Here is a 27,452-nt window from a genome sequence, read left to right as displayed (position 1 = left end):
TTTCTTTTTCTTATTTTTAAAATGTGTTTTATCGATTTGATTTACACTGTTGTGTTCATTTCGGGCGCACAGCGCAGTGAATCAGTTAGACACGTCCAAACGCCCACCCCTTGTAGACCCGTGTCCCACATGGGCCATCACAGAGCGTGGAATGCAGTTCCCTGTACTATACAGCAGGCCACCAGTATTTTTACAAGTTGGTAAGAAGAAATTAACATAGATCAGATAAGAAATTAAACTCAATATATTGGAGAAACCCTGAAACTTGATAAATACAAACTGAAATATGGCAATTATTTATAGTGTAAATAGACTACTTGCTCCTTGTAAAAGTGGGAAACATTTTCAACCAAAGCTCTCCTGTACCTTGAAGACAGTGTAGTGTTTTCAGAAGAAAGACGGGCTACCTTCTGATAATATTTCTTAGACCTTAAAATATATTTGTTACTTCAAAATCTCGTATTTCCGATCAAATTAAGCCAGTTCAGCTCCACCCTCTTTCTAGTTGGGTGTCCTTGAACTTAAATTTGCTCAACTTGTCTGAGTCCCCAGTTCATTCAGCTCTAACTGCTTCGAGAACTGAATAATGACTTATAAAGATAAGTACTTCATAAAATTGTAAAGTGCTTTACAAATATAAACAATTATTGTTCTTTCCTCACTAATCATCCTTTTTTAATGTCCTTTTCTACCAGAAGGATGATGCATGTTTTGTTGTATTTTTTAGTCTACTATAACCCTACAGAATTTTCAGAAAAAATATCACTTCCTTTTGCAAGGAAAGATGTTTCACTGGGCATCACTTAACATGTGTTCCAAATTTATTTCCCTCCAGGAAGTCACATCTCCCAGCTCCTAGAAAATCACAGACATTTGGGCTTCAGATAAACACAGAAAATGCTTTCAAAACTTTTCTTGCTCTTTTGATCCCAGTACTGAACTGCATGAATTTCCCAAATCTCCACTACTTCCTGTTGACTCCACATCCCTGAAGGCCACCTGATCACTGGGTCATGTGGGACCTCATGTTGCTTCATTGACACTCTGCCGTGGGTGAGAGGTCAGCATATTCAAGGATCCCCCAAATTCCTTCCATAAGGGGTCAGCCAGGGGAGCACAGCCGACCCAGAGGAAAGACTCGGCTGTCACACTGAAGTCTTTCATTAACACCTGTAAAAATAAAACCCCAAATTCATTGTGGGGTTAATTGTAGAAAATGTTCAAAGTGCAAAAAAGTAAGAATAAGGAATTAAAAGTAATCAGCAAGCTCACCACTGAAAGAAAACCACTGGTGAAATATATATTTATATAAAATATTTCTTTATATATTTATAATATTTTAAAGATATATTTTAATATATAATATTGTATATATATAGATAGATATTTATAAAAAATTTTATACAGTTGGGATAATGTACTATGGAATAAAGAGTTTTGAGTTCTACTTGTTTTCACACACTATTAGAATTTTTTTCAGGCTATGTCATGATTTTCAAAATAATAAAAATTATACTGGCCTATCATATGGATGCACTATGATTTTTTCAAGTATTTTCTATATTCTGAGGCATTTTAAAGCACAATCAATTCATTAAAGAGGTGCTATTCTGGGGATATGTTCCCAGTACATATTTACTTGTTTTTTTGTGTCCCAAGGTTTTCCCTATTCTACGGCACGACCTGTGGCTTCTCTGTTATGTTTTAGATCATAGAAGGTCCTGGGACTTTCCATTTGAAAATTAAGATGCCCAGTCTGGTGTGTATTTCAAAACCTATGAACTAGATTTTAATTAGCTGGTTGCAGGCAAGAAGCTTTAGTGTGGAAACTGAGTATGGCTTCTTCTCATTGTGTATTTTGGGCCTGGTTGCTGTTAAAAACTGACAATTTTCTCCAGGAAGACCTCCTGGCTTCTTCAGAGATCTCCCTGATGGACCTTCGGACTACTCCCATGACATGGCAGCACCCCTTTGCCATGCTGCGTCTCACCTGGCCTCTCCATTTTCCCTCATCCTGTGACAGGGGTCCTCTTGGGCAGGGTCCATGTGAAAAATGACCTCAGGCCCACAGTCATTTTCCGGAGGCCACATCCAATCTTTGAGTGTTTGACGACTTGGATGAGACATCACTCTGTTCAGTCCTTTGCATGGACTTATGCTTTCATTTCTCTTTGGTAAATATCTAACAGTGGAAAGGCTGACTCATGTTTGGAAGTGATGATCATACATTCCCACCAGCCATGTAGGAGAGTTCTGGTTAGTCTGCATACCCACCAACTCTTGGCATGGTGTCTTTTAAATTATAATCATTCTACTAGATGCGTAGTAGTATCATGCTGTGATTTTAATTTTCATTTTTTCTAATGACTGGTAATGTGACAGTTTTCTTATGACTCACAGCCAGAGCACAGAAGATTAGGGAGGTAGCAGATTTGTGTGTTCAGTTTAGGGCAGGGAGAGCCCAGAAGTGCTGATAGAGCTATGAGCTGGAAGGCCCAGGAAGAGGAGGCTGAGGGAGGAACTAAATTCCTTTAGGGCGTGGTGGGAGCTACAGGCTCCAGCAGTTGGTGTCAGCATGACATCTCAAAGACCAGACACATCTTGGGAAACTTCAGTTAAAGGAAACCAGTGACATGGGGAATCAGGGAGACCTTTGTGACCAGGAGCAGCATGAAGGCCAGAATCTTCTCCTTTGCTCTCTGAGGCTGTGTGAAAGGAAAAAGTAGAGAAGAACCCCACTGGAGAAGAATCATGCCTAAAAGAGAGTCTGAACTTTGAATTGACCAATCACTTGAAAAAGACTGCTTAAAAGCCAAAGGAATGAACACAGCACAGAGGATAGATAAAAAACAAGCTGGCTGTGTGTGAAGTGTTGAGAACAGATGATTACATATGAGAGGGGCCACTGTTAATGCCTGGGTGCTACACGGCACTCGGGACATGATAGTTTCATGAGTGAGTCAACCAGGTTGAAAGCCACATTGGAAATGAGAGGCATGTTTTTTTTATCAAGTCAAGGTGTATTCTCAACTAACCCCTCTAATCTTCTTTTGTAAGTTTATATTTAAGCCAACTGGTACAGTTGTGTGTGTGTGTGTTTTTTTTTTTTTTTTTGCAAGTCAAGAACCTTATACTTGTGCATTGTGTTTATTTTGTTGAATATGGACTATATATTTTAAAAAAATTTTTCATTGGAGTATAGTACTGCTGAAGCCTGGCTTGGAGAATTTTGAGCATTACTTTACTAGCGTGTGAGATGAGTGCAATTGTGCAGTAGTTTGAGCATTCTTTGGCATTGCTTTTCTTTGGGATTGGAATGAAAACTGACCTTTTCCAGTCCTGTGGCCACTGCTGAGTTTTCCAAATGTGCTGGCACATTGAGTGCAGCACTTTCACAGCATCATCTTTCAGGATTTGGAATAGCTCAACTGGAACTCCATCACCTCCACTAGCTTTGTTCGTAGTGATGCTTTCTAAGGCCCACTTGACTTCACATTCCAGGATGTCTGGCTCTAGGTCAGGGACGGCACCATCGTGATTATCTGGGTCATGAAGATCTTTTTTGTACAGTTCTTCTGTGTATTCTTGCCATCTCTTCTTAATATCTTCTGCTTCTGTTAGGTCCATACCATTTCTGTCCTTTATCGAGCCCATCTTTGCATGAAATGTTCCTTTGGTATATCTGATTTTCTTGAAGAGCTCCCTAATCTTTCCCATTCTGTAGTTTCCCTCTATTTCTTTGCATTGATTGCTGAAGAAGGCTTTCTTATCTCTTCTTGCTATTCTTTGGAACTCTGCATTCAGATGTTTATATCTTTCCTTTTTGCCTTTGCTTTTCACTTCTCTTCTTTTCATAGCTATTTGTAAGGCCTCCCCAGACAGCCATTTTGCTTTTTTGCATTTCTTTTCCATGGGGATGGTCTTGATCCCGGTCTCCTGTACAATGTCACAAACCTCATTCCTTAGTTCATCAGGCACTCTATCAGATCTAGGCCCTTAAATCTATTTCTCACTTCCACTGTATAATCATAAGGGATTTGATTTAGGTCATACCTGAATGGTCTAGTGGTTTTCCCTATTTTCTTCAATTTAAGTCTGAATTTGGCAATAAGGAGTTCGTGGTCTGAGCCACAGTCAGCTCCTGGTCTTGTTTTTGCTTACTGTATAGAGCTTCTCCATCTTTGGCTGCAAAGAATATAATCAATCTGATTTCAGTGTTGATCATCTGGTGATGTCCATGTGTAGAGTCTTCTCTTGTGTTGTTGGAAGAGGGTGTTTGTTATGACCAGTGCATTTTCTTGGCAAAACTCTTATTAGTCTTTGCCCTGCTTCATTCCGTATTCCAAGGCCAAATTTGCCTGTTACTCCAGGTGTTTCTTGACTTCCTACTTATGCATTCTAGTCCCCTATAACGAAAAGGACATCTTTTTTGGGTGTTAGTTCTAAAAGGTCTTGTAGGTCTTCATAGAACCGTTCAACTTCAGCTTCTTCAGCGTTACTGGTTGGGGCATAGACTTGGATTACTGTGATATTGAATGGTTTGCCTTGGAAACAAACAGAGATCATTCTGTCGTTTTTGAGATTGCATCCAAGTGCTGCATTTCGGACTCTTTTGTTGACCATGATGGCTACTCCGTTTCTTCTGAGGGATTCCTGCCCGCAGTAGTAGATATAATGGTCATTTGAGTTAAATTCACCCATTCCAGTCCATTTCATTTTGCTGATTCCTAGAATGTCGACATTCACTCTTGCCATCTCTTGTTTGACCACTTCCAATTTGCCTTGATTCATGATAAGTGACTTATATAATGATGCAACTGTGAATTAAATGAGGACTGAGCAAAAAGTAGTGGTAGTCAGTGGTGTCCAGGTAAGGGGTTAACAAGGGGCTCTGTTGAGTGTTTGTCAAACTCTGTTGTATAAATACTCCCATCATGGTGGATCTCAGGCTAGGCTGTGATGTCACCAAAAGTACTGTTGGGAAGATACGTGCATAATCCAACCTATGAGCCCATGAGAGCTGGCTCCAGCACTCTACTGATGGGAGTTGTATTTTGATTCTATCAACCATAGTACTGCATAGTGTCATCCATAAACAAATAGGCAATACTTTAATATCTTTGTCTAAATCACATTAAACACTTCTATCAGAATAGGAAAAAGTTCTGTAACTTTCCCAGGAAGACTTCCTTGAGTTCTCACTAGTTTATTTTAGTCACTTTTTGAATTCATTATCAATTCACTTTTAGTCAGCGTAACTATCATGTGATTCACTCAACGCTTGTCCATCTTCACTGTGAAGCCATCTTGCGATTTGGTTAAGTATCTAGTTGAAGTTGAATGACATTATTTCTACTGTGTTCCCTAACCTGGCGGTTCTCAGGACTTTGGGCCACTATTAGAATCACCTAGGAGGGACTTCCCTGGTGGTCCAGTGGTTAAGACCACCCTTCCAATGCTGAGAAGGGTGCTGGTTTGACTCCTGGTCAGAGGACCAACCAGGTCAGAGAACTAAGAAAAATTTAAAAAAAAAAAAAAAAAGAAAGAACACCTGGGAAATTTTGAAAGTACACTGAAGGTCCAGCCCAGGACTGGCTACACAGTTTGTGGGACCCAGTGAAAAATGAAAATGTGGGTCTCCTACTTCAAAAATTATTAAGAATTTCAAAATTGAGGTAATAGAATATTAAAATAAGCACTGGCCCTTCTGAGCCTGGGGCCCCTTATGCCTGCACCAGTCATGAAGCTGACCCCATTCCAGCATTGCCTACTCAGTTAATAATTGGTTGAAGGTGAAATATGGGATTTTTCAGTTAAAAAAATCTTTTCAAGTAGCTCTAATGTGTAGCCAGTTTTACAGACTCTGTGTTTCTTAAAATTATTACATCAGAATCAACTGGAGAGGTTTTTTTTTTTTTTTTTCTCCCCAGTAGTACCTTGTGACTAGCAGGATCTCAGTTCCCCAACTAGGAATTGAACTGAGGCCACAGCAGTGAAAGCTCAGAATCCTAACCATTAGGCCACCAGGGAACTCCCTGGAAAGGTTGTTAAAACACAGATTGTTGAGTCCTGCCTTTAGAGTTTCTGAGCCAGTGCTTCCGGGATGGGCCTTCACATTTTGCATTTCTAGCAACATTCCAGGTGGTGCTGCTGCTCTAGGAACCACGCTTTGATAACCCTTATCTTAAGGAGGAAGTTTCAAGTCCTTGTGTGACATGCACCGTCTTTATGATATGACCTCTGCCTACCTCCAGAGAATGGAGTGTTATACTCAAGTCGTGTGGAACTCTTCACCACTTCTCAAGTCTCTCATGCTCTTATGTATGCCTTCATGTAAGAGCAGTAGATCTTGCGTCTGCAGGAAAATTTCTGATTTCAAGATTCCTTTCCCCCATCCCCATCCTCTCCTCTCCTCTCAAGCAGAGACATGCCCATACTCTGCTGTCTGCAGTCACCATGATGCATCTTAAACAATGTGGGACTTTGTCTTTCATCTGGGTCTTTTCAGGGCCTAGCACACTGTGAGCCTTCAACAGTCAGTTGAGAGGACACCTTCATTATTTGTTCTAAGTAAATACATGATTGTTCTTCCTGATTCCTATTATCTGGATAGAATTTCAGAATGGGTGAGGGAGTTTTCCTTTCAGCCCCTACTAATTTTCTTAAAAATGTATGCTGCTGGTCCCAAAGAGACTCAGACCAGAGGCAGAGAGAAATCACTGTGGATCTATTTCTACAGCTGGAAAAGCAAGTCAAAACATATTCTCTATTGAATCAGCATTTCGACTTTTGCCTTTAATGAACTGTTCTTTAACAGACATCTTCGACTCTAAAGCTTTACCATCATATTTTCTATGGAATAACATAATCTTTTGCAAAGAGAAATGATGGCTTAAGGAAAAGATCCATTAGTATTTGGGCTTTTGTTCTTCTACCTGACTGCATATGACCAAACACTGATTGAGTTGGAGAATGATGTGAAAATGAGACTATAAGCATACATGTATAGCTGAAAGATTAATGAACAAATCTCCAAAGTTTTGAGGTCAGTTTTTGGTCCACAGAACCTTGCTTTGGAGTGTGTGTGTCTGTGTGTGTCTATGTGTGTATGGGAGGTGAATGTGGGACTCTGTGTGTGTGCACAGGGGGCTGGGTTGTGAGGAGGTGGTGGGGAAAAGAGAGGTTTCTTGAGGTTTCCCCCTTGAGGGATCATGCACACCCACATAAAATCCAAATATAATAATTTTTGGAATGCAAGCACAGATTATCCATCTAGCTGCAGAGGTGGAAGGCTGCCTTCAGACATGGAAAATGACAGATAATTACCCAGTCTTTTGACAGCATGTCTGCTACCTAATAATTCAAACTATGGGTATGAAGAAGGAAGCCAAGAATCTTGATGAAGTTGGAAGAGGAGCCTAACAATTTGCTTCCACCTTCTGCACTGGAGTCTTTTCTTCTATATTTAGCTGCTGGAGTGGTAAACGGTGGCCAAGCGGAGAACAGCTCAGGTCCTTGGGAGGGTTGCCACTTCACCTTTCAGTTCAAGTGCGCTGCCTTTTTCTGCAAACGGTTAACTGCAACTCCAAACAATAATGGGATAATAGAAATCCCTTCCACTTGCAGAGAGCTTCAGCAGTTAAAAGAGATCCCTCTTATTTCTGAGACCAACCCTGTAGCAGAGGCAAATGGACACCATTGTGTCTCTTTTATAGATGAGAATTTACAAGGCCCTGCAGAATGGTTGCTGGCATAGCTAGTAACAACTCACATCTCTGATTGAGATGTCCACATAGCCCATTTTTAAATTAAAATTCAGTGCTTCTTTTACATTTATGGGGCTGGGTGTTTAATAAGGAGCCCTTAAGACTCAGAGAAGGCAATGGCACCCCACTCCAGTACTCTTGCCTGGAAAATCCCATGGGTGGAGGAGCCTGGTAGGCAGCAGTCCATGGGGTCGCTAAGAGTCGGACACGACTGAGCGACTTCACTTTCACTTTTCACTTTCATGCACTGGAGAAGGAAATGGCAACCCACTCCAGTGTTCTTGCATGGAGAATCCCAGGGACAGGGGAGCCTGGTGGGCTGCCGTCTATGGGGTCGCACAGAGTCGGACACAACTGAAGTGACTTAGCAGCAGTAGCAGCAAGACAGTGCCTGAGCAATTATATTTGGAATAATCCCACTAGTGCAGATTGAGTTCACAAATTCCTTCTACTTCAAAAGTTATTTTTAAGGAAAGAATTATGCAGATACTTGTCTCATATCTTCACTTGATTCTGCTTCCATTTATTTACACATTCTTTCTTTATTACCTTCCTTTCATATGTATGATCTGATTTAACAAACTTTCACTGATACATAAATCCCTGTTGTCAGCATCATCAGCCCTTGGGAAGAGCTGGGGTCCATCCAGGGGCCACAGATGCATTGTGACATTCCTATGTCATTGTATGGTTTAGGTCCCTGGAAGGAAATGTACCATTCAATTGTATGATAAATATTGTTGAAATACATTTTCTCTAATTGTTTAAGTATAAATATGTGCACATGTGCATGCACACACATACACACATTTCTAAGTTCCTTAGGCATGTTGAATAGGTGCCTGTAACACAGATTTCACAGTATGAGAAAGCTAAAAACATTTTCCTGGGTTCCAAGTGATCCTAGCTAAAGGAGGATGTGTAATGAACTAAAATTCAGTGCCTTATATTTTACTTCACAGGAAAACCAAAAAAAAAAAAAATAGTAATATATTATTTAAAGAATTTATGAAAACTCTTTAAAAACTATTTTTGAGTTTTTTATACTAAATGTCAAAACAACATGAGTCCTTTCCACTGTCTTTTTGGTTGAGATGAATATGAATAATAATTCCCAAATGGATTTCTCTTTTTCACAGTTGATGATGCCAGCATCGCTGTCTCTGGGGCAGAAGGGAAGTGAAAACTTTCCTAAATTCTTTTCCACTTCATTTCCCTTCAGCCAGGTTCAAATGAGCTCACGCTGGTGTTCTCATGCCTTGAGAAACAGCCAAGACTTTTGGGAAAGCCATCAGACGTCCCTGCTGGGGATGTGGCCGTGTCCTGGCAGCATGGCCTCCCCAGAGTCACATTCAACTTCTCTGGGCTTTGGAGGTAAAACCAGCAGAGACAGGGGGTCTCCCTTTTACCCCCCTTTCCCAGAACACTGAGGATAGCCCTGAAGCACTCTGTGTATACATGCAGTCCTAGGGGAATCACCTCACCTATGCCAGGCAGCAGTCACCAGGCAAGAGGACAAGGAGATTTAATGAGGGCAAAGCATGGCAGGGTCTGGGCCAACAATCAAATATCTGGCCCCATGGTCTAAATGTGCTTTGCTCTTTCTCACTTTTATGCTTTTTTATTTTGCTTATCCATCTGAAATTCTTTTCTTTTAAAAAATTATTATTATTGTTTATTTTTTGGCCTTAGCACACGGCATGTGGGATCTTAGTTCTCTGACCAGGGATCTAACCTGCTCCCCTAACCCTACATTGGAAGTGTGGAATCCTAACTACTGGATCACCAGGGAAGTCCCTGAAATTCTCCTCTTATTCTTCCTCTTGGAGCCAGCTTGCAATGCTCCCTCCACCAGTCCTGGGGACTAACCAGCACCTTCACTTGCACATCTAGGAGAGGGCTTTCCCTGGGGACCAAAATAGCTTCCTCTAGTTGGAACCCAGAACAAAGACCAATTTGATATAACTGTCATTTAATAAAATAATCTGAGGGTTTACAAGGACACCGACTTTTATTAATTCCAAATTCCATTTGGAACTGCAATTGCAGTTAATCCTGCAGACCCCCCAATCCTGTCATACTCAGCCCCAAAGACCCACTGACCGTTTAGTTTCTCCTAATGCCATCTCCAGATGGCACCCCACTCCAGTATTCTTGCCTGGAAAATCCCATGGGCGGAGGAGCCTGGTAGGCTGCAGTCCATGGGGTCGATAAGAGTCGGACATGACTGAGCGACTTCACTTTCACTTTTCACTTTCATGCACTGGAGAAGGAAATGGCAACCCACTCCAGTGTTCTTGCCTGGAGAATCCCAGGGACAGCGGAGCCTCGTGGGCTGCCGTCTATGGGGTCGCACAGAGTTGGACATGACTGAAGAGACTTAGGAGGAGGAATGCTCTAGACACTCCCTTTTCCAGTCCCTCCTCCTACTTCCTCCTCCCTTCCAAACACTCCTTGGTACCTTCTGTCACTCCCTGTTCCAAGAGATACAAACTCCCTTTCTGTATGCTGACTCTTCATTGCATCACGTTCTCCCCAAGGGAATTTTTCAGGGGCGCCCACGTTGTCATATCAAGCACAGTAGGAGTGCAGGAGAGAAGATGGCATAGCTCAGCTTCTGTGTTTGTAGCTACAATACATCCCTTTAGATTCCTATTCTCTCTTTACTAATGCATTGGTCATCCATCCTCCAGCCTCAATCCTGTCTTTAACCAGGGCAACTCCTATGGCCAGTGCGTGACCTAAGCAACCACTTAGCAGCAGATTTCTGTGACCGAGGCAGCCACATTGAACTCAGTCTTCACTTCACCCACAGCCACTGCCCCATCCTGGAACTGGACTGCATATCAACCAGTAATAGTAACATCCTGTAATTTGGACACAGTGTCTCATTTTTAAAAGTCTCCTAATTCCTTTATTGCAAACACACTTATTAGGTAACTTCAGGAGCAATTCCCTTTTAATCCTGAAGTCCTCACACTTTAATGATGGTAACAGTCAACTGAGGAGCATGTAAAAATGCAGTTCCCTAAAGCCTGCCCCTAGGTATGGGACCAGGGCCTAAAAATCTGTACCTCATAGGCCTCCTAGGTGATTCTGGTGGAGGTCCCACAGACCTCTCTGAGAAACTGCTTGAACCCTTTGTTTTTCCCCTCAGGGTGTCAGTCTTCTGCTGCACTTTCACCTATAGTCAGTGTAGGCTTTTACCTGTCAGTTCAATCACTCTGGGGCTCCCCTGGTGGCTCAGAGATAAAGCCTTTGCCTGCAATGTGAAAGACCCGGGTTTGATCCCTGGGTCAGGAAGATCCCCTGGAGAAGGAAATGGCAACCCACTCCAGTACTGTTGCCTGGAAAATTCTGTGGGCGACAATCCATGGGGTTGCAAAGAGTTGGACACGACTGAGCAACTTCACTTTCACTTTCTGAATTTTTTTTCTCTTACTACCATCACTGTGATGGTGAATTTTATGTGTCAACTTGGTTAGGCTGCAGAATCAGATGTTTGGTCAAACATGAATCTAGATGTTGTTATGAAGGTATTTTTTCTAATCACTTAAAATGTTTTCTGTTATCTCTCTTTAAAAATTTTTATTGAAATACAATTGATTTACAATGTTGTGTTAGTTTTAGCAAAGTGATTCAGTTATACACGTGCACCTGAGTGTGCTCAGTCACTTTAGTCGTGTCTGACTCTCTGTGACCCCATGGACTGTAACCCGCCAGGTTCTTCTGTCCATAGGATTCTCCAGGCAAGAGTACTGGAGAGGGTGGGCGTGCCCTCCTTGAAGGGATCTTTCTGACCCAGGGATCGAAACTGCATCTCCCATGGCTCCTGCTTTGCAGGCAGATTCTTTACTGCTGAGTCAAAGGGGAAGCCTTCAGTTATACACACATCTACATATATGTGTGTATATATATCAACAACCTCAAATATCCAGATGATACAACTCTAATGGCAGAAAGCCAAGAGGAACGAAAGAATCTCTTGATGAGGGTGAAAGAGGAGAGTGAAAAGCTGACTTAAAACTCCACATTGAAAAAACTAAGGTTATGGCATCTGGTCCCATCGCTTCATGGCAAATAGATGGGGAAATAGTGGAAACAGTGGCAGATTTTATTTTCTTGGGCTCCAAAATCACTGTGGACAGTGACTGTAGCCATGAAATTAAAAGACGCTTGCTCCTTGGAAGAAAAGCTACAACAAACCTAGACAATGTATTAAAGAGCAGAGACATCTCTTTGCCAACAAAGGTCCATATAATCAAAACTATAATTTTTCCAGTAGTCATGTATGGATGTGAGAAATGGACCATAAATAAAGATGAAAGTGACAGGGAAGTCGCTCAGCCGTATCTGACTCTTTGTGACCACATGGACTATACAGTTCACGGAGTTCTCCAGGCCAGAATACTGGAGTGGGTAGCCATTCCTTTCTCCAGCGGATCTTCCCAACCAAGGGATGGAACCCAGGTCTCCCACATTGCAGGCAGATTCTTTATCAGCTGAGCCATCAGGGAAGCCCATAAAGAAAGCTGAGCACAGAAGAATTGATGCTTTTGAATTGTAATGCTGGAGAAGACTCTTGAGAATCCCTCGGACAGCAAGGATAGCAAGCCCGTCAATCCTAAAGGAAATCAACCCTGAATATTCATTGGAAGGACTGATGCTGAAGCCCAAGCGCCAATACTTTGGCCATCTGATATGAACAGCCAGCTCACTGGAAAAGACCCTGATATTGGGAAGGATTGAAGGCAAAAGGAGAAGGGGGCAACAGAGGATGAGATGGTTGGATGATATCACTGATTCAATGGACGTGAATTTGAGCAAGCTTCGGGGGATAGTGAAGGTCAGGAAAGACATTTGTGTGGCAGTTCATGGGCTTGCAAAGAGTCAGACACAAATTACTGAATGAATAGCAACAACAACAACAAAAATATATATATATATATTTTTTTTCGTTTTTAGATTTTTTCCGTAATAGGTTATTACAAGATATTGAGTATAATGCCCTGTGCTATATAGTAGGTCCTTGCTGGTCATCTATTTTGTACATAGTACTACATGTATTTTAATCCCATACTCCTAATTTACCCCTTCCCATTTTCTTCTTTGGTAACCCTAGATTTATTTTCTATGTCTGTGAGTCTAATTCATTTGTACTTTTTTCTTTTTAGATTTCACATATTAGCAATATCATATAATACTTACCTTTGACTATGAAGGTATTTTTTAGGTGCACTTAGCAATTAAACAGTAGCAGACTCTGAGTAGAGCAGATGACCCTGCATAATGTGGGTGGGCCTCACCAATCAGTTGAAGGACTTATAAGAAAAAGACTGGGGACTCCGGAAGAAGAAGGAATTCTGCTTCTAGATTGCCTGTAGACTGGAGCTGCAACAACTCTTCTCTGGGTCTCTAGCCTATTTGCCTGCCCTGCAAAATTTGGTTCCTCTCCTTTGATACACACAGAAATACACACACACACACACACACACACACACACATATGCATATGCTATTGGCTCTGTTTCTCTGAAGAAGCCTAATATGACCATATACTATGCTCATTTCAATAAGTACATTCTTTAAGATTCTAGGCTTCTGTTTCTGAGCTGCTGAACCAAACCTCAGGGATTGAGGCCACCAGGCTTTCGCAGTCTTCAGCCCTGCAAGGATCTTGGTATTTCCTAGTATTTCCTTCTGTGTATCTATACATTCTGTAGCACAGAGTTCCCACACGTGCTTTTTCAAACCTCACCACTGTTTTCAAAGCTCCCTTTCTAATCATTTCTGCTATAGATATTGACTGATGACTGGTTTCCTACTTTACTGAGAAAATAGAAGTCAAGTTAGGAACTTTCTCTATTTCTTGCCTACCATAAGGTTTCTCCATGTACATCTATCATTTGGTCCAGTGTTTGCAGACAAGGTAGGTCCAAGATGGATGATTTCCACTTTGGATTCCAGCCTTTCACTCTCCCTCAAAGGGCCTTCTGTACTCTATTAATGACCCACGCTTCTCTACTGGGACCATTTCTACTGCCCTATTCTTGGGCATACTCCATCCGCACCATCCTAAACAACTTAACAAGACTCTCCCCACCCACCCATGTTCCCCTCTAGCCACTACCATTTATTCTCCTTCTATGGATCCCTCCTCTTTTGAATTCATAATCACATTAAGGTGCCCCCAGTTTGCCTACTACTGCCACCACTTTACTGAAAATGCTCCTGTCAAAGTCACCTGACAGCTGCCAAATTCAGAGCATATTTTTTATCCTTCTCGGACTCTGTGTCTCTGCACTATTTTGCACCATTGGTCAGTTTCTTCAGGAAACCCCATCCTTCCTCTTCTCCCCTAGGACGCAAGACCCTATTGATGCTCCCCTACCTATCTGATCTCTCCTTCTGTCTTAGTTTTCCCTTCCAAGACTCTAAGACAAAAAGATGGGGATGGAAAATGCAGGTTGTTTATTTGGGAGGCGATCCTGGGAGGTGCAAACCAGGACATGGGAAAAGTGAAACAGAACAGGAAACAAGCTAATAAAAGGTGTATTAGTGGTCAGGTTGGGGCAGTGGGTACTGTGAGCCTCGAATGAAGCCTGTGGGACATGTGCCAGAACTGATCCATGAAGGATAGGAAGCTGAATTCTTTCTTTGAGTTCCTTAAGTTCTTAGCACCTGTGAGATGATCTATGCTTGCTGAGTCAGTTCTCTTGACACCAGAGTGGGTCCTCAGACAATGAGGCTGAGAGGCAAGAAGTCAGCTCAGCAAGAAGATAAACCAGCTGTGGGTGGGCAGGGGAAGAGGCAGCACCAAGCTTCTCAGATTCTTTTGTGAGCTCTTCTTTCTCTTCCTTTCCTTTTCAAGTGCTGGTTTCCCAATGTTTTGTCCTTGTGTTACTGAAAGGTGTAAGGGTTCCAGCTGCTCACTGCTCAAAATCCAATAAGCAGGCCAGGTTGGTGGAAAGGAAACTTCGTTTTATTTCACATGCTGACAACTGGGGGTCATGGTGGAGACTGGATGTCTGTCCAAAGGCCGATTTCCCTCTCACCAACACCCACTGGCAACCAGTTGGGCAAGAGCTTTTATAGACAGAAGGAGGGGCTCTATGCAGAAACTGCACAGTCAGCTCTGACAGTCATCTTCAATTGATAATCAGTAGTCTCTTACCAGTGTCATCTTGGTTGTTTTAGGTACAGTTAATCTTCAGATCCAGGGTCCCTTTATTTCCATTTCTTTGAGTCAGTTCTCAGAATTGTGACAGTTTATGTCGTGGGTAAGGGAGAAAAGGAAAGATATATCCATCTTAATGCAGAGTTCCAAAGAACAGCAAAGAGAGATAAGAAAGCCTTCTTAAGTGATAAATGCAAAGAAATAGAGGAAAAGAATAGAATGGAAAAGACTAGAGATCTCTTCAAGAAAATTAGAGATACCAAGGAAACATTTCATGCAAAGATGGGCACAATAAAAGACAGAAACGGTATGGACCTAACAAGAGCAGAAGATATTAAGAAGACATGGCAAGAACACACAGAAGTACTCTACAAAACAGATCTTAATGACCTGGATAACCATGGTGGTGTGATCACTCACCTGGAGTCAGACATCTTAGAGTGTGAAGACAAGTGGGCCTTAGGAAGCATCACTACAAACAAAGCTAGTAGAGGTGATGGAATTCCAGTTGAGCTATTTCAAATCCTACAAGATGATGCTGTGAAAGTGCTGTACTCAACAGGCCAGCAAATTTGGAAAACTCAGCAGTGGCCACAGGACTGGAAAAGGTCAGTTTTCATTCCAATTCCAAAGAAAGGCAATAACAAAGAGCATTCAAACTACAGCACAATTGCATTCATTTCACATGCTAGCAAAGTAATTCTCGAAATTCTCCAAGCTAGGCTTCAACAGTATATGAGCCGAGAACTTCCAGATGTTCAAGTTGTATTTATAAAAGGCAGAGGAACCAGAGATCAAATTGCCAATGTCTTTTGGATCATAGAAAAAGTAAGAGACTTCCAGAAAAACATCTACTTCTGCTTCATTGACTACGCTAAAGCCTTTGACTATGTGGATCACAACAAACTGTGGAAAATTCTTAAAGAGATGGGAATACCACACCACCTTACTTGCTTCCTGAGAAATCTGTATGCAGGTCAAGAAGCACCAGTTAGAACTGAGCATGGAACAACAGACTGGTTCCAAATTGGGAAAGGAGTATGTCAAGGCTGTATATTGTCACCCTGCTTATTTAACTTATATGAAGGGTATATCATATGAGATGCTGGGCTGGATTAAGAACAAGCTAGAATCAAGATTGCTGGGAGAAATATCAATAACCTCAGATATGCAGATGACACCACCCTTATGGCAGAAAGTGAAGAAGAAGTAAAGAGCTTCTTGATGAAAGTGAAGGAGGAGAGTGAAAATGTTGGCTTAAGACTCAACATTCAAAAAACTGAGATCATGGCACCCAGTCCCATCATTTCATGGCAAATAGATGGGGAAACAATGGAAACAATGACAGACTTTATTTTCTTGGGCTTCAAAATCACTGCAGATAGTGACTGCAGCCATGAAATTAAAAGATTCTTGCTCCTTGGAAGAAAAGCTATGACCAACCTAGACAGCATATTAAAAAGGAGACATTACTTTGCCAACAAAGGTCCATATAGTCAAATTTATGGCTTTTCCAGTATGGATGTGAGAGTTGGACCATAAAGAAAGCTGAACATTGAAGACTTGATACTTTTGAACTGTGGTGTTGGTGAAGACTCTTGAGAGTCTCTTGAATTGCAAGGAGATCCAACCAGTCAATCCTAAAGGAAATCAGTCCTGAATATTCACTGAAAGGACTGATGCTGAAGCTGAAACTCCAATGCTTTGGCCACCAGATGCAAAGAACTGACTCAATGGAAAAGATCCTGATGCTGGGAAAGATTGAAGGCAGGAGGAGAAGGGGACAACAGAGTTTGAGATGGTTGGATGGCATCGCTGACTCGATGGACATGAGTTTGAGCAAGCTCCGGGAGTTGGTGATGGACTGGGAAGCTTGGTGTGCTGCAGTTCATGGGGTCACAAAGAGTCGGACTTGACAGAGCGACTGAACTGAACTGATATCGTGGGCACAGTCTGGTCATCATGTAGTTAACTCCTGCACCCTGGTGTTTGATTATCTATAAGACAGGTCACAGGCTGTGGCTCAGAATATTATCTATAGCCTTTGAGAAAGAACTAAAAGTCTTTGACTATGTTTAATAACTACATTATTATTATTTGGTCTTCTCTGACTGTTTTCCTTTGTTTCTGTCTTTCTGATTTCTCTACTTAAACTTATTCATCGATTAAAGTTTTCCACAGACAAAAGGCAGGCAGAGGACACTGGGGGTTGTGGTGGGGGTGGGCGGAAAGGACCATAGGGTCCTGCTCCGTTTCACTTGCTCCATTTTCTCCTGGCTCTGCATGTACCTCCCAGGAGTGCTTAGCTACTTCCATCCCTTCTATCAGCTCTTGATTTTAAAGTGTATGTTTTCTACCCAGACGTATTTCTTGAGTTCTAGGCATATGTATCCAGTAGGCTGTGGCAGTCTCCTCCTGTGAATCTCCTGGGCATCTCACTTTGCACAAGGTTGAATCTATCATGTCAATGGGATGCTCCTTCTTGACTCAAAATTCACTCCTGCTCCATGATTCTTTCTTGGAGAATGGGTACCCAGTTGCCAAAGTGAGAAAACCTAGAGAGAAGTCACCCTCGAAGCCACTACACTCTGTCAGCATCATATCCATTGCTGAGTTTGTACCAAGGTCAACTATCCTTAGGCTGATCCTGCTCTCTCACAGGCATTTGTTCAGTCTCTTATCAATAATACTCTCTCTCCAATAGGTCTCCCTCCTGTGTCTTACTCACTCCCGCATAAGCATGATTTTCTCCCAGGCAGGTTGTAATGTACTTAGAAGTAGAGACTTGATATTAACTGATACTTATGTATATGGACCATTCAGCAATCTAAGAATATTTTCAATTCTCTTTTCCTCTTCCCTTTCTCTGTGCCACCAAGGATAAAGGCCAGGTCCAGAGTTATTTAGCAAAGCTTATGTTAGTGAAATTGCACCAGAACTCAGATTCCATAGTCCTACTTCAATCAGGCGACCTGACCCCAAACATGAAAAGAGCACATTTATCAAATCCTCAAACAGACTGAAAGTCTGAGGGTGACTCTGTTGTTAATATTTAAAGAAGTTTGGAGGGTTTTTTTTTTTTTTTTTTTTTTAGTTTAGTTGCTAACTTATGTCCAACTTTTTTGTGACCCCATGGACTATAGCCTGCCAGGCTCCTCTGTCCATGGGATTTCCTAGGCAAGAATACTGGAATGGGTTGCCATTTCCTTCTCCAGGGGATCTTCCCCACCCAGAGATGGAACCTGGGTCTTCTGCATTGGCAGGCGGTATCTTTACCTTTGAGCCACCAGGGAAGCCTGAGGATTGCTTATTCCTGTCTTGATTCCAAAAAGGATTTGAGGAAAATCATCAAACTATTCCTTTTGTAGGAGAATGCTGCTGCTAAATCGCTTCAGTCGTGTCCGACTCTGTATGACCCCATAGACGGCAGCCCACCAGGCTCCCCCGTCCCTGGGATTCTCCAGGCAAGAACACTGGAGTGGGTTGCCATTTCCTTAGCATGAAAGTGAAAAGTGAAAGTGAAATCGCTCAGTCATGTCCGACTCTTAGCAACCCCATGGACTGCAGCCTACCAGGCTCCTCTGTCCATGGGATTTTCCAGGCAAGAGTACTGGAGTGGGGTGTCATTGCCTTCTCCGTTGTAGAGTAATTAACAGCAAATATGAAAAGATAAGACATGGAATCTCGTGACTGATCTCCCAATATGAAATGAAATCAGTGATATGAACATTGCTGGTTATGGACAAAGCTGGCTTTCCCCCCACTCCACACATTACCAGTATGTGTTTCCTATCTTAATAGCTAGCTTAATGTTTATAAAATGAAATGGAAAACAGACTAAGTCCATAAATCCAGGTGAACCAAATGAATTCCTAGGGGGAAATGTACTCCACTTGTAAATAATTCTCATTTGAATCTTGTAACTTGGAAAGGCTAAAACCCACAATCATTAAAATGACATTTCCTGTATTTTTATCATTGTAGTAGGAATGTCAGTAATCACCATATTAAAGATCCCTAGGGGAGAGGATTAGTAGGAGGATAGAGAGATCCTACAATAGTCAGGAAGCATAAATCCAAAATGCAGCTTTATAACCTTAATGCTAAGGAGAGTACGTTTTGGAAAACTCAAGGTTTCATATTTAATTATTTTGAGAAATTTGACAAGCTTCTCACTACATTTATAAAATTCAATGAACGTTTTTAAAAAAATAACAGAAGACATTGTTAGAGCAGGGCATCTAATTTCTCTTTATAAAAAAATTCCAAAGGCTTTTAGTGATTGTTAAACACAGCTATGCACGCAGTCAATGGTAAGTCTCTTAATGTTGGTATTATTGGATATCAGGTACTCAATAAATGTCCGCTTACTGAATAAACAGTTTTTCCACACTAAAAATTCCAAGCACTTCCCTGATTACAGTGGTTCCTTGCTCAGAAATATTCCATGGTTCCCTGTTGCTTAGAGCAACCTTGTCCAATATGGCAGCCAAAAGCCACATGTGGTTATGAGTACTTGAAATGTGGCTAGTCTAGACTGAGATGTGCTCTAAATGTAAAAACACACTGGACATAGAAGACTTATTTATCAGGGAAAGAATGTACAGAGTTCATTAGTATTTGTTATGTTAATTATCAATTGAGGTAATATTTTAGAAATATTGATTTAAATAACACATTATAATTCCTTTATTTATTTATTTTACTTTTTAAGTTTGGCTACTAGAGAATTTAAAAACTACTTTTGCGGCTTGGATTTGTGGCTCACAGTATATTTCCATTGGACAGCACTGGTGTAGAGACCGAACTCTCTTTCTTCTCTATACTTAACTTCCAAACCTTATTTCCTGTTATGTTTTCATTTTTGCTTTTCTCTTGCTGCTCCCTCCTCTTTTTGTTCTTTTTAAGAACTTACTGACCTTTAGGATTTAAAATCCTTCCTTCTTTATGAAGACTGTGTGCTTCTCTGAGCCAGAAGCACTTTTTTCCTTCCTCTAAATCTCTAAAACTTTTTATTTATAGATTTTTTAATGGCACCAATCAATTTCTATTTGTCTTATAGATGTTTGTGCATATGTATTATTGCCTTACTAAGTTTTGAGTCTTTGAAGAAAAGAGGCACTTTTAATTCTGTTTCAAATCCTTCAAAGAAGTGGGTGAAGGTAGCAGGGTATCAGTCAGAAACCACACTAGATGCTTTAACAGAAATTGTTTAATGTAGGGAACTGATTAAATAGGTACAGGAGACCTGAGAAATGAAAAAGGTAATACAGTAAGACGCTTACATATGAATGAGTTCCACACCTAGAATGCATCAGGCAAACTTGAACAAATATTATTTAGATATGCTGCTTTATACAGTAAAACTACCAAGTAAAACAAGGAATGATTATTGCAAATTAATGGTGGTGATGGGAAAGTGATCTAGGAAGCCCCACAGAGTTTTTAGTTTCTTATCCTGGGTGATAGCACGTGGATATTGACATAAGTATAATTCTTTAAAATATACAGATTAACATATACATTTCATTTTCAAAAATTTATCTCAGGTTCCTTTAGAATTATTTTAGATCCCCCCTTTTTTGTGTTAAATTTAAGGGAATTAAATGAAATATTACATATACATAAAAATAGCTTATAATGGGGGTATCATTCCCTCATCCATCTATCCAACATTTTATCTTTGAGCCATATATAGAAGGATATTGGCCAAATTTTTATTAGCATAAATTTATTTTAGTACAGTTAAAAACATTTCCGAATTATTACATATATCAAGGATAGCCATAAACAGGAACTTCCCTGGCAGTTCAGTGGTTAAGAGTTCACCTTCCAGTGCAGGGGATGCAGTTCAACCCCAGATTGAAGAGCTAAGATCTCACGTCTTGTGGCCAAAACATCAAAACATGAAAAAGCAGAAACTATATTGTAACAAATTGAATAAAGACTTTACAAATCAGTTCAGTTCAGTTCAGTCGCTCAATTGTGTCCGACTCTTTGCAACCCCCTGAACTGCAGCACGCCAGGCCTCCCTGTCCATCACCAACTCCCGGAGTTTACTCAAATTCATGTCCATTGAGTTGGTGATGCCATCCAACCATCTCATCCTCTGTCGTCCCCTTCTCCTCCTGCCTTCAATCTTACCCAGCATCAGGGCCTTTTCCAATGAGTCAGCACTTCCTTTATGTGAGGTGGCCAAAGTACTGGAGTTTCAGCTTCAGCATCAGTCCTTGCAAAGAACACCCAGGACTGATCTCCTTTAGAATGGACTCGTTGGATCTCCTTGCAGTCCAAGGGACTCTCAAGAATCTTCTCCAACACCACAGTTCAAAAACATCCATTCTTTAGTGCTCAGCTTTCTTTATAGTCCAACTCACATATCCACACATGACTACTGGAAAAATCATAGCCTTGACTAGATGGACCTTTGTTGATAAAGTAATGTCTCTGCTTTTTAATATGCTGTCTAGGTTGGTCATAAGTTTCCTTCCAAGGAGTAAGCATCTTTTAATTTCATGGGTGCAGTCACCATCTGCAGTGATTTTGGAACCCAAGAAAATAAAGTCAGCCACTGTTTCCCCCTCTATTTGCCATGACGTGATGGGACCAGATGCCATGATCTTCGTTTTCTGAATGTTGAGCTTTAAGCCAACTTTTTCACTCTCCTCTTTCACTTTCATCAAGAGGCTTTTTAGTTCTTCTTCACTTTCTGCCATAAGGGTGGTGTCATCTGCATATCTTAGGTTATTGATATTTCTGCCAGCAATCTTGATTCCAGCTTGTGCTCCATCCAGCCCAGCATTTCTCATGATGTACTCTGCATATAAGTTAAATAAGCAGGGTGACAATATACAGCCTTGACATACTTCTTTTCCTGCAGGCCAGGAAGCAACAGTTAAAATGGACATGGAACAACACACTGGTTCCAAATAGGAGTATGGCAAGGCTGTATATTGTCACTTTAAAAATGGTCCACATCAAAAAACAAATAAAATCATTTTAAAAAGATAGCAATAAACAAAAAGTTAATATTTGGATATTATGATTGTAAGTTGCAGTCATAAAGGACTTTAAATAGTCACATTTTGAGGGGCTGCAAAATGTTGAGAGAATTTAGATTCACACAAACTAGTAATGAAAATTCTAAGTTTCAACCGCTCACCTTCAATCTTGGGATGTTCTTCATTCAGGTAAACAGTGATGACAGAAGTAACATCATTCATCAGTCTTAGGAAAATCCAGTTCACTTACCTGAATGTTAACAGGTAGGTAAATCTCCAAGCTGGGTTTTTAAAATGAAGGTTCTAAAAAAATAATTGAAAAATGTTTAAAAAGTCAAATTTGGATCAAGTATTTGTGGAAGCATTTCTGTGAAACCTCATGGTTGGCAGGGATGCTACTTGAAAACTACCATACCAGGCATTGCAACAGATTTTACTCTAAATATGAGATAGCAATTTAGCAACACTTCTCTGAAGTTGATCAACAAAGCCAGACAATTTAGATTAAGGCAAATGCTGTATTTTTCTCTGGGAAATGAATTAGTAATTAACAACTTAAATCACTGAGTAACAAATGAAGCTCCTGGCTTCCTTGGTGGGCCAGTGGTTAAGAATCTGCTTATTAATGCAAGGGACAAGGGTTTGGTCCAGGAAAATTCCACATGCCGTGAACCACCTAAGCCCATGTGCCACTACACTGAGCTTGCACGCTAAAGCCAGGAAGCCACAACTGAAGCCTATGCAGAGCAACTAGAGAACTCCTGAGCAACTCCTGGAGCTCATGCAGAGCAACTAGAGAAATTCCATGTGCAGCAATGAAGACCCAGGGCAACCAAAGATAGATAAATAAGTATTTAAAAAAGTATAAGAAAATGAAACTGTTCATATAGGCCCAGAATGTTCACCAAATTTTACCACTGACCATTTCTTTATGATAAGGTTTTGGGTAATGTTTGCTTTACTTTTGACACCTTCTGTATTGCTTGAAACCTATGTAACACACATGCATGTTATGAAATTAGTAAAAACAACTAAGAAAAAACCTTTTTACTCATTGCCTCAATGGACTCAGGATAATCACATGAAACTTGCACTAGATAAGTTAACTTGCCCAAAGTCAGACATAGACTGGCAGAATTAGAGGGCAGATCTGAAACTTCTTTGGCCAGATATCTGGACTCTGGTGCCTATAGTCTGTAGCTTGATGTACTGTCCATAATCTTTATTTATGACAAGCTCAGAGTCTTTCCATCCCCAAAGGTCAAAGGGTGGTGCAAAAGTAATTACAGTTCTTTCACTGTTTAAATTTGTCATTTGATATTGGAATAACTTCTTAAATAAATGTAGTTATGTTATAGATTGTTTTAATGCTCATTTCTCACTTTATTTCTCTTTGCTAATGATTTATTGCTTGCTGTTTATTTTGTATTTATTTTAGACTAGGGAAACGATGTTAGACAAAAAGCAAATTTGAGCAATTTTCTTATTTTAGTTTAAAATGAATCATAAAGCAGCTGAGACAACTCAAAACATCAACAAAGAATTTTTAATGTTAATGTTTAAAATTAACTGTTAATGAATTAACAGTTAAAGAACTGTTAATGAATGTACAGTGTAGTGGTGGTTCTTGCAAAGGAGTCTTGCACAGGAGATGAGAGCCTTGAAGGTGAGGAGTGTAGTGGCAGGCCATTGGAAGATGACAACGACCAACTGAGAGCCATCATCAAAACAGATCCTCTTACAACTACACAGTTCAGTTCAGTCGCTCAGTCGTGTCCGACTCTTTGCGACCCCATGAATCGCAGCACGCCAGGCCTCTCTGTCCATCACCAACTCCCGGAGTTCACTGAGACTCACGTCCATCGAGTCAGTGATGCCATCCAGCCATCTCATCCTCTATCGTCCCCTTCTCTTCCTGCCTGCAATCCCTCCCAGCATCAGGGTCTTTTCAAATGAGTCAATTCTTTGCATGAGGTGGCCAAAGTATTGGGGTTTCAGCCTCAGCATCAGTCCTTCTGATGAACACCCAGGACTGATCTCCTTTAGGATGGACTGGTTGGATCTCCTTGCAGTCCAAGGGACTCTCAACAGTCTTCTCCAACACCACAGTTCAAAAGCATCACTTCTTCGGCGTTCAGCCTTCTTCACAGTCCAACTCTCATATTCATACATGACCACTGGAAAAACCATAGCCTTGACTAGATGGACCTTTGTTGGCAAAGTAATGTCTATGCTTTTTAATATGCTGTCTAGGTTGGTCATAACTTTCCTTCCGAGGAGTAATCGTCTTTTAATTTCATGGCTGCAGTCACCATCTGTAGTGATTTTGGAGCCCCCCAAAATAAAGTCTGACACTATTTCCACTGTTTCCCCATCTATTTCCTGTGAAGTGATGGGACCAGATGCCAAGATCTTATTTTTCTGAATGTTGAACTTTAAGCCAACTTTTTCACTCTCCACTTTCACTTCATCAAGAGGCTTTTGAGTTCCTCTTCACTTTCTGCCATAAGGGTGGTGTCATCTGCATATCTGAGGTTATTGATATTTCTCCCAGCAATCTTGATTCCAGCTTGTGCTTCTTCCAGCCCAGTGTTTCTCATGATATACTCTGCATATAAGTTAAATAAGCAGGGTGACAATATACAGCCTTGACGTACTCCTTTTCCTATTTGGAACCAGTCTGTTGTTCCATGTCCAGTTCTAACCATTGCTTCCTGACCTGCATACACATATCTCAAGAGGCAGGTCAGGTGGTCTGGTATTTCCATCTCTTTCAGAATTTTCCACAGTTTATTGTGATCCACATAGTCAAAGACTTTGGCATAGTCAATAAAGCAGAAATAGATGTTTCTCTGGAACTCTCTTGCTTTTTCGATGATCCAGAAGATATTGGCAATTTGATCTCTGGTTCCTCTGCCTTTTCTAAAGCCAGCTTGAACATCAGGAAGTTCACGGTTCACATACTGCTGAAGCCTGGCTTGGAGAATTTTGAGCATTACTTTACTAGCGTGTGAGATGAGTGAAATTGTGCGGTAGTTTGAGCATTCTTTGGCATTGCCTTTCTTTGGGATTGGAATAAAAACTGACCTTTTCCAGTCCTATGGCCACTGCTGAGTTTTCCAAATTTGCTTGCATATTGAGTGCAGCACTTTCACAGCATCATCTTTCAGGATTTGAAATAGCTCAACTGGAATTCCATCACCTCCACTAGCTTTGTTCGTAGTGATGCTTTCTAAGGCCCACTTGACTTCATATTCCAGGATGTCTGGCTCTAGGTGAGTGATCATACCATCGTGATTATCTGGGTTGTGAAGATCTTTTTTGTACAGTGTATTCTTCTGTGTATTTTTGCCAGGTCTTCTTAATATCATATGCTTCTTCTGGAACTACACAAGAAGTTGCCAAATAATTCAACATTGATCATTCTATGGTCATTAGGTTTTTGAAGCAAATTGGAAAGGTGAAAAAGCTCAATAAGTAGGTGCCTCATGAGCTGACCAAGAAATTTAAAAAAATTGTCATTTTGAAGTGTTGTATTCTCTTATTCTACGTAACAACAGTGAACTATTTCTCAATTTGATTGTCACATGCAATGAAAAGTGGATTTTAGATGGTACTGGCAATGATTAGCTCAGTGACTAGACCAAGAAGAAGCTCCAAAGCACTTTCCAGAGCCCAAGTTGCACCAAAAGAGGTTGTGGTCACTGTTTGGTGGTCTGCTGCCCATCTGATCCACTACAGCTTTCTGAATTCCAGCAAAGCCATTACATCTGAGAATTATGCTCAGTAAATCCAGTGAGATGTACCAAAAAGTGCAATTCCTACACCTGGGATTGGTTATCAGAAAGGGCCCAATTCTTCTCCATGACAATGCTCTACCCCACATCGCACTACCAGTGCTTCAAAAGATGAATGAATTGGGCTATGAAGTTTTGCCTCACCCACCCAATTCACTTGATCTGTCACCAACTGACTACCACTTCAAGCATTTTGACAACTTTTTGCAGGAAAAATGCTTCTACAACCAGCAGTAGGCAGAAAATGCTTTCCAAGAGTTTGTCAAATCCCAAAGCATGGATTTTTATGCTACAGGAATAAATAAACATATTTTCCATTGGCAAAAATGTTTTGATTGTAATGGTTCCTATTTTGATTAATAAAGATGTGTTTGAGCCTAGTTATAATGATTTAAAATTCATGGTCTGAAAGCACAATTACTTTTCCACCAACCAAGTTCTGCTATGGCTTAGCCATGTGACTACAAACCTTTGCTTCTACCTTGATGTCATCTAAACACTCCATAAACATTTAAGGGTATATCGAAGCACATGTGCACCAGTTAATTCTTTGTCCAATCACTTCTCCCATTTCATCATGCTGAGAAGGTGACCTGTCAAGTCTGCAGCTCAGCCCTCTTGATGGATGATGTAATGGAAGCATGGCACACCAGCGTTCTCATTTGACTTGAATCAATCCATCTCTTTCCCTCCATTCATTGCCAGCATCTCAGGTCCTGCAAATGAAATCAGATTTTCCATGTTTGGACCAAAGTTTTCAAATTTCCTAGTGGCAGGGGTAAAGCTCTAATTAGTTCACATGTGCCAGCTAATTGGGTAAGAGGTTATTTTGCTAAGAATCTCATGCAAGCCTTAACCTGGGGTTAATTCGACTGTATTTGAATCAGAAGTTGCATATTAATATCCCTGCATTAGTGACAAAATGACAGGACAGTCATTTAGTTAGGAAAAGTGAAACAAAAAGAAATTATGATTTTTTCCTATGATTAAAACCAACTTCAGAAAAACTGTGCAGAGGTCAGGCTGGTCCCAGGTCATTCTACTTTATGCTCCTGTGGAATTTTCTCTTACCTAGAAAGGTCTATTGTCCCCCTCCCTGCCAAACTTTCTCTTAGAAAATGAACTAATAAACTTATTCATTCTAAGGAATACATGACTATTTCTCATCATGATATATTTACTTCATTATGGGATAAACCCTTTAGCCAAATGGATACATTTCTAATCTGTGACTTAATATTTGAGCCACATTTATAAAACAGAATTAGTTTCTAGGTAATCATTTGTGAATATTATGTATTTCCATATTATCAGTTTCTATGTGAAAGATGATATGAACATTCTACTTACTTTCTTACACAGGAAACTGTTAAAAAATGCTTTTACAGCAGCTCTGAGATGACTTCACTGACCATGGATTCCATTAATTTGGTCCATGTCCTTATTAGGAACTAATTAATTACACATGCACACAGTTGTCTAAACAACCACAGACCATCAGCTCCCAAGGAGTTATTCAGGATCATCTGACTCTATCTCCTTATCTCAGAGAGACAGAAACTGACATCCCCAAAAGCAAACTTCACAGACTCCAGAATGCAGTTGGTTAATGGACAAACAGGGATTAGAATCCAGATTGGCCAATCAACAACAAAAATAAAGAGACAGATTATGCCAGTTTCTCTTTAGGTCACAGAGAAGGAATCTTCATG

This window comes from Bos grunniens, chromosome 4, assembly GCF_055505025.1.
Source record: "Bos grunniens cultivar Pamir isolate PY7600 chromosome 4, Bosgru_T2T1.0, whole genome shotgun sequence".
Taxonomy (NCBI): domain Eukaryota; kingdom Metazoa; phylum Chordata; class Mammalia; order Artiodactyla; family Bovidae; genus Bos; species Bos grunniens.
Note: the sequence above shows the minus strand (reverse complement) of the source record.